Consider the following 13782-nt stretch of genomic DNA (forward strand, 5'->3'; position numbering starts at 1 on the left):
CAACTGTATGTTGGCTGCTCAAGAGTGGGCAGCAACAAAAAACCTATTTGTATATGCTCCACAAGGGAAAACAAGGAACATAGTTTACAATGAGGTGTTATAATCACAACAGCAAGAAAGTATGTACATGATCACCTTCTTTTACGAAACTTCATTGACTTTCATATATTTATATTGATATACATATATATACATGTGTTTGGGTGCGTGTGTGTATATACATCTCTATATATAAAGATGATGCGTAGTCTAGACGGCGTTTTTAGATTTCATTATTCTCTTTAACCCGGGCAACGCCGGGTATTTCTGCTAGTCTATAATATTATTCTGCTTGTTATCACATGTTTAAAAGTTATGTTTATGTGTCCTTAACTGTTGAAGAAAACTGATGACAGTCAAAATCTTTTAACACAATAAAATAAGAGATACCGTAATTGAAAAGCAAGGGTTGGCAACTCGAAGGGCATCCAGCTGTAGAATACTGCTTGGAAAAGTCTTGTTCATCTATGCCAACATGTCAATACAATGATGCTGATTATTATTATCATTACTATGTTTTGACTTTCGTCAGAGGCTGCTTAGCTTAATGGTACAGCTGGCACCAGAGATACAGTGTTCAATTCTCTGCAGCCATCTACTGGCAGCTATTAAGGTGGCAAGCTGGCAGAATCGTTAGCATGCCAGGGGAAATGCTTAGTGGCATTTCGTCCATCTATACGTTCTGAGTTAAAATTCTGTTAAGATTGACTTTGCTTTTCATTCTTTGGGGATTGATAAATTAAGTACCAGTGAAACACTGGGGTCAATGTAATCGACTTAGCCCTTCCCCCAAAATGTTAGGCCTTGTACCTATAGTAGAAAGGATTATTGTTATTAAGGCAATGAGCTGACTGAATCATTAGCATGCCAGGGAAAATGCTTAGCGGCATTTTATCCATCTTTATGTTCTGAGTTCAAATTCCACCATGATTGACTTTGCCTTTCATTGTTTCAGGGTCAATAAATTAAGTACCAGTGAAGCACTGGAGTCAATGTAATTGACTTACCCTATCCCATCAAATTTCAGGCCTTGTGCCTATAATAGGTTATGTTTTGGCTTTACTTATACAAGCTGCACCTGATTCTGAACCAGAGATGTCAAGAGACAATGAGATTTTGCATCTGAAGATGCTAAGAGGTGAAATGCTATGCAATTGAAAAAACTGATGCTTGTGTGTTAAAAAAAAATTTAATAATACTGAATGAGTAAGATTGCATTTACAAGAAAGGAATTTACATAAAATATGTGGTGTACCCATAAGTATGATTTTTTGCAATTCACCAGGAATTTGGTCTACATATTTGTTTGCTCCTTTTGATCTCATTCCAAAGCCCTGGTAGCAATAGGTAATACTGTTGCTTTGAGATGCCACATTCTTGATTTTAATCTCCAAGGTCTTATAGGTACTCAATTTCTCAAATGTTTTCAGAGTTGTTGTTTTTTTTTTGTCAGCTGGGACTGTGACATCAATCAAAAGACTCCTTTTTGGCAGGAGTTTTTGCAATGAAATCTTGTTTGTTAGTCTGTATTTCATAAACAGTTTGAACACTGAAATTCCAAAAGGCAGTAACTTCATCATTCTTGTGGCAGCTTATGTTCCCACCTATTATCTTTGTGTGAGAGGTTGCATGTGCAGTATATTGATCAGTGGATGTACTGAGCTGCCCAGTCATGTCTTTACAAGCACTCCATTGGTTCCAGTCAGCCACATCCAGAGATTATGCAGTCGGTTGTCTCTCTGGATGTTCTCAGCATACACATCATGATGGATTGCTTTCATGTTTCGGAAGGCATTAATCCTGAGCAGGAATAATACACTCTTCATTTCCTGGTTTGAGACCAGAGTATGTCAACCACTGACGGGTAAGGGTTTGGTCTACATGAGGGTTCCTGACTTTAATTGGGTATTTGCCCCCATTTCTCTTTAGTGTATTGGAGGCTGGTTTGTTTGGCTATATTTTTTATTTATTTTGCCTTGTCAGTTGGGGACACATTTTCTTTGGACACTGATTCATCTAGCTGCATTTCTTGAAGGTATATTTTTGTGTTTTCCTTCAATTAGTGCAATTTTTTGATATCATCATGCTTTACATCCAGTCATTTGCTTGTTGCAGGTAGGCTGAGAGTTTGGTGGTTGCAATTTTCAATGATAGTTAAGATTGTATTAACTTCCTAACTGCCTTCTTTTCTTGGAAGATATATTCAGTCTGCCTCTACTTTGTGGTGATGGATTGTTATCAGCTTTCAGATTTTGATATCAAAGGTGGACCAGTTTATAACATTGAATTAGTATATGATTACAAGCATAGTCTGTATGTTTATGGCCTCAATTTTGCTTTTGACACTCAACTCAGGATAACTCTTACTCTATGATAGCACTCCTTGCTTATCTTTTCTCTAATTTTGTAGTTTTTAATTCCAACTCCTTTACAGACTCTTAGATACTTATAACTGCCCTCAGGTTCTAATTCTTTATTTTAGTATATCTAGGGTGACGTTGCATGTATTTTATAGTTTTTCCTTACCAAATGCAGCCTTGGTGCATTTGTCAAGCCCAAATTCCATTTTGATATCACTAAATTGTTTGATTGTGTGAAGGAATGCTTGCAGTTGTTGATCAATTTTTGCAAGTCATTCATGTAGAGAAGATGGGTTTTCCATACATTTTGTAACCATAATTTGTTTCATTCAGGGTCTAGGGGAAACAGTGCTAAACAGAATGGCAAAGGAGGTAATGAGTTTTCTTGAAAGATTCCACAATTAATATTAACTTCTCTGAAGTTTGTAGTTGTTGTGCCTGTAGAATTAATGTCATTTTCAGAGTTTCATGATGTTAGATAAAAAAAATTCCTGATTTATTGGTGAAATTTTGAATATCTCCAGGCATTCTTGTATCCATCTGTGCCTTTTTGTAATCTGTCCTGGCCACTGAAAGATGTTTTTTCCTGCTGTGGCAGTCATCAAGAATCATTTTATTAATTAACAGTTGACCCTACCATCCAAATGGCCCACATTTACACCCTTTTCATCCATCAGGGTAAATGTTGTTGATGATGTGGAATGCATACACCATTCCATTAGGGCAGATGTAAGAATCTTGTACATTGTTGTAAGGTATGTTATGGGTCTGTAGTTCTTAGGGATTTTTGTTTCCTCATTTTGGGGGAGCAAAAGAAGTGATACCATTGGGGTCATTTGTGGTTCCTTCATAATTACATTGTTAATGCAGTAAGTTAGCATTTTATACAAATTAGTAAAGATATTTAAGTCTATAGTTTGGGATCTTAACCTTACCAAGTGACAACCATTTACTAGACATTTTCAGTGTAAGTCTGACATCTGCACCGATCCCTTCCCATATTTGCTCTTCTATAAGCTCAGTGTTTTGTTTTTGTCTGAAACTCCATGGGGTATCACAGTTATGCTTCTTCTCATCTGTCCGAACTTTACTCCAGGACTCTGGGGTAAAGGAGATTCTATTTTGATTGTGTTCTTTCTAATGTGCCCATAGTAGAGTTACATGTCTTAATGGTTAGGGTATTGAATTTATGATCATGAGATTGTGAATTTGGTTCCTGGACCAGATGACACGTTGTGTTCTTGAGCAAAACACTTCATTTCACATTGCTCCAGTCCACTCACCTGGCAAAAATAAGTAATCCTGTGATGGACCAGTGTCCTGTTCAAGTAGGGAATATTTACGCCATGGAAACCAGGAAACTGGCCCTTATGTGTCGGTATGACCCAAGAGGGAAACCAAACTAATGTGCCTATAGAAATTCCTTGGCTTATTTGGAAGCAATATTATCTTGGATTGTTTTTCAAAATGGTGTAATTGTGCAGTTTTGGTCAGCACTTTCTGTCTTATCTTCCCCATCACTTCAGCAAACTGGTGTTTAGACTTTAATTTATATTTTCTCATTATCTTTCTAGTTTTATGTTATGGCTATTGCTTAAGTTTTTCAGTATTACTATATCTGATCAAAGAGCATTGATTTGTTTCTTGATTTTTTCTTGTTTTTTTTTTTTTATTTATCACTTTATTTTTCAGTTTTATGTCACACGTTTTGGTGCAGACTATAGCAGCAGCAGCATAGACAAACTCATTTATAATAGTCTTAAGGGCCATGTCTGCCTGATAGATTGTTTTGGCATTTTTTGTTACTATTGCAAATCTGAGGAAGGTCACTGCATTCCTTCATGTCCATATTTCGGACTCAGAGCCATTCATCAATTTTTTCTTCAAGTTCTGTCAGATCACTCGTCTTGATATCAACATTATTTATTTCTGCTAAATTGTAGGTAATTTCATGACCATGTTCCTCTACAATGGTTTGTTCTCCAGGGAATATATTTATGTTGTTTTTTTATTGTGTGTCATATTTTATTTACTTCTTCCTGCAAAGGTTTTTTTTTCTGCTTTGGCTTTAACATCTTAATGGCTGTTGTTGTTATTTCATGAGCTGACAGAATCATTAGCATGCTGAGCAGAATGCTCAGTGGCTTTTGATTCTTCTTTACATTCTGAGTTCAAATTCCACTGAGGTCAACTTTGCTTTTCATCCTTTCAAGGTCAATAAAATAAATACCAGTCAAGTACTGAGGGGGCGGCGGTTGATGCAATCAACTAGCCTCCTCCCGCAAAGTTTCAGGCCTTGTGCCTATAGTAGAAAGGATTGTTGTTATTTTTTAGGGTGGTGAATTGGCAGAATCATTAAAGCATTAGAGAAAATGCCATTGCAGTATTTCTTTCAACTCCCTATGTTCTGAATCTAATTCCTGCCTAGGTCAATTTCAGTTTTCCATTAAAACAGTATCAGTCAAGTACTAAGGCTCATTTCATCAACTAACCCCCTCTTCAAAATTGTTCTTTCGCTAGAAACAATTATTATTTTGTTGTTCCTAAATCTCTCAATGAGAGATATTCAGTAGCAGCACTTTGAAGTAACAATTTTTTGTCAACCTAATGTGGCAGTCCCATTTTAATTAATTTGTTCTTTTGTTGGAAACAGCTGTTTTAATTAATGTGTTCTTTTGTTAGAAACAATTATTATTTTAATGAATTTGCCATATTTTTCTTATCTAGATAAACTCTTGTAACATGTTCAGTTCAAATATATTTATTTCCTTCTGTTAATTACTGTTAATTTGTAATTCTGTTAATTACAAATAATATGACTAAGATTTAAATTACTGTTAAATCATATAGAGAGACTTCTGTTGTTGTTAATCCCAGACTCAGCTTTTATTGTGTAGACTTACTATCAAAGGCATTCCAAACATGACCACTCCAAATTTTTAGTGGGGTTCATATCATTTCATGTTCTTTCCTTATTTGACCCTTTTGCTGTTGAAATATACTACCTCTCTTTCAATTTATTTTGAAAATAGCGAAGAGTTTTGTAAAATAACTTTGTCACTATTTGATGGAAGGCTTTAATTTAGATCCCTTTAAAACAAAGAGTTTCTAACATAATTACCAGGGCAGTTTTTGGCAGGCTGGTATCAAAAGGGTTAAGACAGTAGGTATGATTTGAGGGCAATCTGTTTCCATTTCTAGCCAACGAAGTGTCCAGATACAAGCTTCTTGTTAGATCAGAATGGGTTATATGGTTAACACTGTTTAAGCACTACTGCAGTATGCTTAAACAAGGTTTCTGGAGGTTTCTGAATTGTGTGATGTTGGTATGAAGATGACTTTGTTGACATAGTCGTTTTTATTGATTGTAATAAATTTGAATAGGTGTTTTCCCCATTTCAAAAGCAACAAAACTGTTTTGAAAAACTACTTTTTTTTTTCATTTTTGCTTTATTTATTTCATTTCTACTATCTGCTTCAAACAGTTTGATGTAACAATATACCCCACAGCACTTATGGGTGTATCTAATAAATATACAAGTTTGTCAAAAGCATGCTAAAGCCAGTCTATTTAGAAAATTATACTGGTTCTGATGGGAAATTAGAACTAAAATAAACAAAAATACTTTTCTCTCACTTTCCACTGGAAAAGAAAATAATTTCTGAAATCTTTATTGTTTGTATCAGTCTTTATTATACTTTTCATTCTAACATTTGAGAAGGTTTCACTTTGTTAAATAATATATTTTTTAGACCGTATAATGTATAAAAGTTACGCATTTCTACTCTATTTAAAATAAGACTGTATATGGTGAAGATAACTAAAATAAATACTACTAAATCAAGAAAAATACAAATATCTGTTTGATTTTAGTATATTTTCAAAAACTGAAGCTTCAGATTTTCATTTATATTTTTCATTTGTTTATTATTGACAGATAAGATTCAGCTTCTTTATACACCATGCTTAAGGTTACCATTCTAAGGGAACTATCACTAAATTAAAAATATGGTGTAGAACAAACTGTTAATATATTAACAGTGTTATAATATATACACCAAGTCTACTGTTAGTGGTTGACAGTAGAAAGGAAATTTTCATTAAACCCTCTCTATATTAAACTTGTAGAGGTGTGGCAAAATACTTACTGATGTTAACTGCATTATCACATTATTGCAAACGTGAGAATTGATGACTGAACTGGCCTCATTTTATTTTTAGGGAGTATTTAGATGTAAATTTAGTCGCTAATTCTTGTAGACAAAGCAACTATGTGGAGGTTTCTGTTCACAGGTAACATGTGAGACAACACAAAATCAAAATATCTAAAATTGAAAGGTCACCTGGAAATGCAAGGAGCATAATTGTTGCTACACCAAACCCCTCACAGGACATGTCATTACATGTAAAATTGCTTCTTACTACTTATATACACCTACAACACTATCCCTTCCACCCAGTTCATATTAACATACAAAAAGAAGTATCAGCGTCAATAGCCTCATAAGTCCCAAACATTGTTTGAATGCACATCACAAGAGATATAAGTGTAGAAGAAGAGCAATTATTGCATTGCCTAAATTCACTTTACCCACCTCCAGTGAAGTCACCACAAGAATGTAGAGTACAGAATCAGATAGGACAGTGCAAAAAATGCAGTGTCTGCACTGTTTCATTGCTCCCATGCAAGCAAAAATAAAACACTGTGTGCCAGATTGCATAATATGGCTTTTTTCTAGTTGTGACATAGTATATCTGGAAAGCTCTGCTTGGTCATATTTAGTCTTATATCTGAGAACTGAATTTGAATTGAAATAACTATTTTTATTTCTTTACTGCCCACAAGGGGCTACACACAGAGGGGACAAACAAGGACAGAGAAACGGATTAAGTCGATCATATCGACCCCAGTGCGTAACTAGTGCTTATTTAATTGACCCTGAAAGGATGAAAGGCAAAGTTGACCTCAGCAGAATTTGAACTCGGAACATTGCGGTAGATGAAATACCGCTAAGCATTTCGCCCAGCTTGCTAACGTTTCTGCCAGTTCACCGCCTTAATTGAAATAGCTATTCTATGAATTCATATTGATGCAGTTGCAAGCATGAATTTGCAGGGTTATAGATGGCCAGTTCAATTGGATATTGGTGTTGATGAAATTAATGGCAAGTTGTTTGTGTTTAATCAGCAATATGGGATTTGAGAAAGATATTTAACTTTCAAACTACTACTTCCATGGTTATTTATTATTTCATTAGTTTTAATTACTTTAGGGTAAAGTAGCCACACACACACACATTCTAAACAATAGGAGGCAATTTAAACCGTCAGGTTGTTTTGTTTGGGATCATATCACCTCAAGTTTATTCATAAGGGAAGTACATCTCAATAGTAGGTCTTACCTAAAATGTGACCCGCAACCCCAAATTCCATCAATATTATGGAAACGGTCAAACTCAATGTTCAAACAAATGCAACGGCATTTTCTATTTTAAAATTATTTCAAATCATCTATATGTTTATCATCTCTTGGTACAGTTTATTTTTGTTTAAAGTCAATTCAAGTCATGGTCGTACCTGGCATTATGTGAACAATGAGTCAATTGATCAGTTAAGTTCACTTTCTACAAGGATTCACAACACAGCATTTTTAAATGTCACATCTTTAATTCAGTCATTGTTCTTTAAGGTGACTGCTATAGAAAATTAATATTAGCCTTCTTTATTGATAAGTGTTAACTAAAATATTTTCTTAAGAATAGAGTAAATGTCACAGTGTGTATTTTGCCAATGTTGATATAACAGTCTTATAACATTTACTTCAGTCCACACAAATACCTTTAGGTAGAATTACTTTGTAGGTCAGTTATACTGTAATTCATGTTAATATATAAATACTTGATTATCAGATCCATCTATAAATAAAACCATTTTCACACATAATGTGTAATGTCTTGATGCATTAAAAGGATTTTCTTACTGAACTGAGTTCTATCTTGTGTGTGTGTGTGTGTGTGAGAGAGAGAGACGTGGCAAGAGAGTGCAGAGAGGACTAAGTCATTGAATAAATGAGACATATATTTTAAGATATATATTTTATTGGTTTTTATCATTGTACTAGCTTTAAACGTTTAGTTAACCATATCGTCTCTTGTAATTTCAGTCCTGTACTTTATCAATCCCATATTGTGAAACTGCTCAGTTAAAGTATATAAAGGAACACTAACATAAACAAATCGCACACGCACACATACACACAGTGGGCATTTAAACAGCTTCCATCAATGAAATTCCACTTAGAAGGTATTGCTCAACCTGAAGCTATAGTCAAACCCTGAAACAGGTTCTTCTGAAGCAGACTTCATGGCTACACAGCCATGCTCTCTGCCTCCCCCCTCTGTCTCTCTCTCTCACACACACACATGTGTGCAGGCATGTTGGTTAGTGTGGTCATGGCTATGTGGTTAAGAAGGTTGCTTCCCAACCACATGGTTTCAGGTTCAGCCCCACTGTGTGGCACCTTGAATAGGTATCTTCTACTGAAGTTTTTGGGCCAACCAAAGCCTCATGAGTGGATTCGGTAGACAGAAACTGAATGATGCTTGGCGTGTGTGTATGCGTGTGGATATATAAATATCACGGTATTGACCAAACTATTGGATGTTGTTATACATCGCTAGTCACAATGCTCTTTGCATTATTTTAGCTCTTGAATAATGTCACCCTGCTGGCTAGGCAAGCAGTCCAACATTCCCCCTTGATCTGAAGGCTATTCCATCGCAGGGTTGCCCATTTACAGTGATTTGCTCGGGAGCACAGCACACTACTCAGTTCAGGAATCAAACCCACAGTCTAGTGATCGTGAGCCTAACACCCTAACCACTAGGCCACGCAGTGTCAATGCAGGACAAATGATATAGAAAGGGGCTCAAAAAGACCTACTTTTTACTCACATCTATCCAATTTGAATTTAATAATATATATTCAGTTGGGTAAAAAGGAAAAAAAAAAAAAAACATGGAATTCTAGTTTAAGCACCCCATATAACCCCTCACGGCTTTTTTATTTTTTGGGGGGGAATTTTCTGAAAATTTTGGCGAATGTGTTCTACATGTGGGAATTCATACAATTATGAAGAAGAAAAATGTTTTTAAACCACTCCCCTTCCTTCCATAAATCTTAAAAGTTCCGCTCTTTTTTGAATACCACATGTTTTTAATCAGAGGTTAAAATACGGACAGTCCGAATTTTTTGCTTAGATCCCAACAATGAGTGCATCATCAGTCCATTAAATGTGTTTATGGGGGAAAAAATATTGGAAAACAACAATACATATCAGTGACAAAGAAACGAGGAAGGTATCAGGTGGTTATGAGATGTGCTAAAAATAACAGCTAAATGGCCTTTAAATCACACACATTTTTTTTTCTGCATAATCTTATCAATTTCCGTGTGTAGAACACAAATTCGCAAAAGTTTTCTGAAAATTCCAAAAAATAAAAGAAGTTATGAAAGTTGTGGGGGTTAGGGTGCTTAAACCAGAATTCCGACAAAAAGAAAAATCATTGGTTTTGACAATTTCGTTGTTGTCATTAGTAACTCTTAACTTAAGTTGTAAACTGTTATTTAATTTTAACTTTAACTCTAGAAAATTACATAGTTAAAAACATAGCTTGCGCTGGAGTGCAAAGCATTCAATGCTTATCGATGACAATTGTTTTCTATAAATAATATGGGAACCAACGAGGTAGTTTCTATGGGAAAACTCGTGGGAAGTACTTTGTTCGCAGCCGAAATTTCGCCCAAACGGTTTACTGATGAAGTACTCGAAAATATAATTTAAGTTGATTGTCTATGAATTAGTAAAGTTCATAGATAATCTATTTATATTTAATTAGCTTTAATAATTGAAACACTTGTCAGACAAATACATCTAAACTTAATAGTAATTTTACAAATAATTCATTTAAGTAATGAATTTATAAAATTAGAGAGAAATTTATGCTTGCATTATAAAATTAGAGAGACATTTATTCAAATGCTTTCCCCAACAGATTGTTAAAACACTTGTAAAATTCTACTTCTGGTATTAAAAATGTTCCTTATCTCCGCTTGGTCAAATTCACCTCAAATTACATCCTTAGACCAACGGTCCTCAACCTTTCTCCCACCACGCACCAGTGGGGTCAAATAACAAAACAATAAAGTGCATAATATATAATCTAATTTTTACATATATATTACATGTTTTGCAAAAACGCCTTACAGACTGCGATAGTTGATAAAAAAAAGAAAAAGAAAAAACATTTCTTTCTGTACCACCCGGTGGTTGGGGACCTCTGAATTAAACACAGTGATGGTGGAGAGGGGGGTCGTCTCAACTGGAATACTTTGGATCATAGGGCTGCTCGTTGAAAGCTAACCTATGGCTAAACAACAAAAGTGATGTTTACAAAACTATTTATTGCAATATATATATATAACTTAAATTATTGATTATATTACACTGACACACAGATATGTAGGAGGCCCAAGAAGAAACCTAATGAATTAACATATTTGCCAAACCATATATTGCACGGAGAGGAGAGGAATTAGCACTTATTTCTTTTCTTTGACTGTCACTTTTTCGCGGTTGCAGACATGCGAAACAAAAAGTCGTCATAAATTATCAGTGGACGAATTCTTGCTTATTTTAGCGCTAATATTGAGAGTTAGCGATATAGCCTTTATATTTAAATATTGTATTCCAGTACCTTTTGGGATTAAGGAATATAACTGAATACTTTCAAGTTGTGATCCAATAAGAAAGTCTTATACACGGCTTCTAGAAACTGCAGCCAAATTTCAGAATTCCCCTTAAACCACACCCTACTGTCTTAAAAACGATTTATACCCGAGACTGCATTTGATAATGCACTATTATGTACATAAAGTCTGGGGGGAAAATGTACTGATGTACGTAACTGGAACGTTTTTAATCACAGGTCTACCCAATCGTGGTTGACTTGGAACTAAACAAACAACAAACTTTTGTGGAGATTTTCGGTGAAATCTTACTAATTTTTATAATTAATTATAAAGGGATAATCATAGGTAAATATGCAGTTATGCAGATTTATTTAATCATTTAGTTGATTTATTCCTTTTTACTTTCTGGAAATATAATAACCACTTGTTTGAGTTTGAACTGAAGGTTTGAAATCTTTTAAGAAAAAGAATTATTAGGAAAATATATTAGCAACTTTGCAACATTTTATAAGTACCTAAATGTTTTCACCATTTAATGCAGTTAGTTTCTGATATAATAAACAGAACTATCTTTTTTCTTCTCACGAACCCAAAATATTTCCCATTTCTCTGACATGCCTTTTTGTGAGAAAGTATTAAAAAAACAAAACAAAAACGGTAAGAAAAATGCTTCGAAGCAAACTTACGTAATTTACTACTTTTAACTCCTGCGAACTTTCCTTTCGGGATTGTTTGTATGAAGTTTAAGAAAAAGAAAAGACAACCAACCTGTGGGAGAAGGGACGACAGAAGTATAACACTGCTAAAAAAACGCGTTAATCTCTCTCCTCAAAGAGTCCGTCTGACTTTCTAGCGGAAACTTACTCATCTGCAACCTGTGAAAACAGCATCACTATCCACATATAGTCCTTCTCGATTTACTTTTTGTTTGGTTCACGCAACTAGGTCACCAGAACAAAGGTTAAAATTGAAACCAGTTACATTTTCAAGGCATGTGCTTTCATTTAATGTTATGTTTGTTTAGGCCTAAGCAAAAAAAAAAATCAATATGAAAGAGAAGTGAAAATAATCAAGTCAGTAGAAATGTATTGGAGTAGTTAACGCAGCGTGGCTGAACGATTAAGAAGCTCGCTTTTCAATCACTAGGTTTCAGGTTCGATCGTACCGTGACGTCTTGGGCAAGTATCTTTAGCCCAAACTTTGTGAATGAAATTTGGTAGACAGAAACTATCAAAAGTAATCTAGAGGTCCAATCTTATCGCACACTGCTATTTTGTTTCTGCTCGAGAGTTCTCAACTTTTTACATGCAATTTTAATAAGTGTGTAGTTCAGTTGGTCGAACATTTGAACACTCACCATCGAAATATACGATTGTGTGTGTGCGAGAGGGAGAGAGAGGAGCAGTTTTTTGTTTTGCTTTTTCATAATATCTTTTTCTTTGTCCTTTGACTATGAAAATTTTTCCTTTATTCGTCGGGGGGAAAATCGCGGGTAAAATTTAATCGACACCACTATGTTTTTATTGGCAGAATCGTTAGCGCACCGGACGATATGCTTAGCGATATTTCGCCCGTGGCTACATTTTGAGTTCAAATTCTGCCGGGGTCGAATTTGCCTTTCATCCTTTCGGGGTCGACATAATCGATTAGCCCCCTTCCCCAAAATGTCATGCTTTGTGCCTATAGTAGAAAGGATTATTTCCTCCGTCTTAGCGAAGGCGGAGGTATTGTTTTCAGTTGCGTTTGTTTGTCCATGGACAAGATATCTCAAGAACCGCTGGATGGATTCGGATGAAACTTTCAGGGATGTTTGGCTTCGTGATTGGCACGAACTGCTTGAATTTGGGGATCGATCCGGCACCGGACAAGGATTTTGGATTATTTTTCCTATTTTTTTTACTTAATTCTGAGAGCGGTCGGGTTTCTTTTTAGTATTCTCGTTTGTGAAAGCAGTCGAGTTTATTTCAGATATTCTCATTTTAAAAATCATCTCTGGCTAATCGTTGTGAGGGCGTTGGTGTTGCCTTGGCGGAGGTTTGCGCTCTCTGAGTGCTATTAAATACTATTATTATTGTATGTGGCATCTCGGCTTTCTGCCCTCTGCTGCTACAAATAGTTTTGATCCTCCAGACACTTTCTTCTTGACTAATCCCTCATCAACTTTTTCAAGTTCCACTTGAAAAGAAAAGTAATTGTAGAGAGGAAAATACTATCTCCCAGCAATTTTGTTAAAAAGTGAGTGAATGTAACGCGAATGGCTTGAGTGAACGGGCCTACTCTAAACATCCGCCTCTAGATCGAAGGTAGATGAAGAGGAGAAGGTCAGGGTGGTCATGGGTTTTCCACGAGAAGCCCTTGGAAGTCTCCCTCTTTTGGGGATCTTAATTTTTATAGCTTTCGTTGTTATTCTCTTTTTACACGTTTACGTTTCAGTCCCACTCTGTTTGTATTGTATTATCCTGTACCGTCTCCAATCTTTTATATGAACCCTCAGTTGTTAATAAAGAGATTTTTTTTTTTTTTATAACGTGCTTTCACTTCACTACCGAGCGCAGCTCTGTGCGCCTTGGGTATGTGCTGTGGTGCTCTTATGTTTACTGTATTGAAAGTGTTTTGCGTAGAATGTGTGCA

General features: G+C 35.4%; 2 protein-coding genes across 5 annotated transcripts in view; one reads left to right on the top strand and one right to left on the bottom strand.

Moving 5' to 3' along the window:
- The window catches only part of LOC106881800 (uncharacterized), a 19358-nt gene extending 5649 nt beyond the window's left edge, over positions 1–13709 (bottom strand). Inside the window, exon 1 of one of the 2 annotated variants that reach the window (XM_052967121.1) lies at positions 11920–13709. The gene's annotated coding sequence lies outside the window, so the exon portion shown is untranslated. Of the gene's footprint in view, positions 1–11837 lie in introns of both variants that reach the window. The other variant, XM_014932311.2, reaches the window with a different exon arrangement.
- Positions 1–13782, top strand: part of LOC106881798 (regulator of MON1-CCZ1 complex) — a 96720-nt gene that overhangs the window by 55408 nt on the left and 27530 nt on the right. The window lies entirely within an intron of this gene.

The sequence above is a fragment of the Octopus bimaculoides genome, chromosome 4, assembly GCF_001194135.2.
Source record: "Octopus bimaculoides isolate UCB-OBI-ISO-001 chromosome 4, ASM119413v2, whole genome shotgun sequence".
Classification (NCBI taxonomy): Eukaryota; Metazoa; Mollusca; class Cephalopoda; order Octopoda; family Octopodidae; genus Octopus; species Octopus bimaculoides.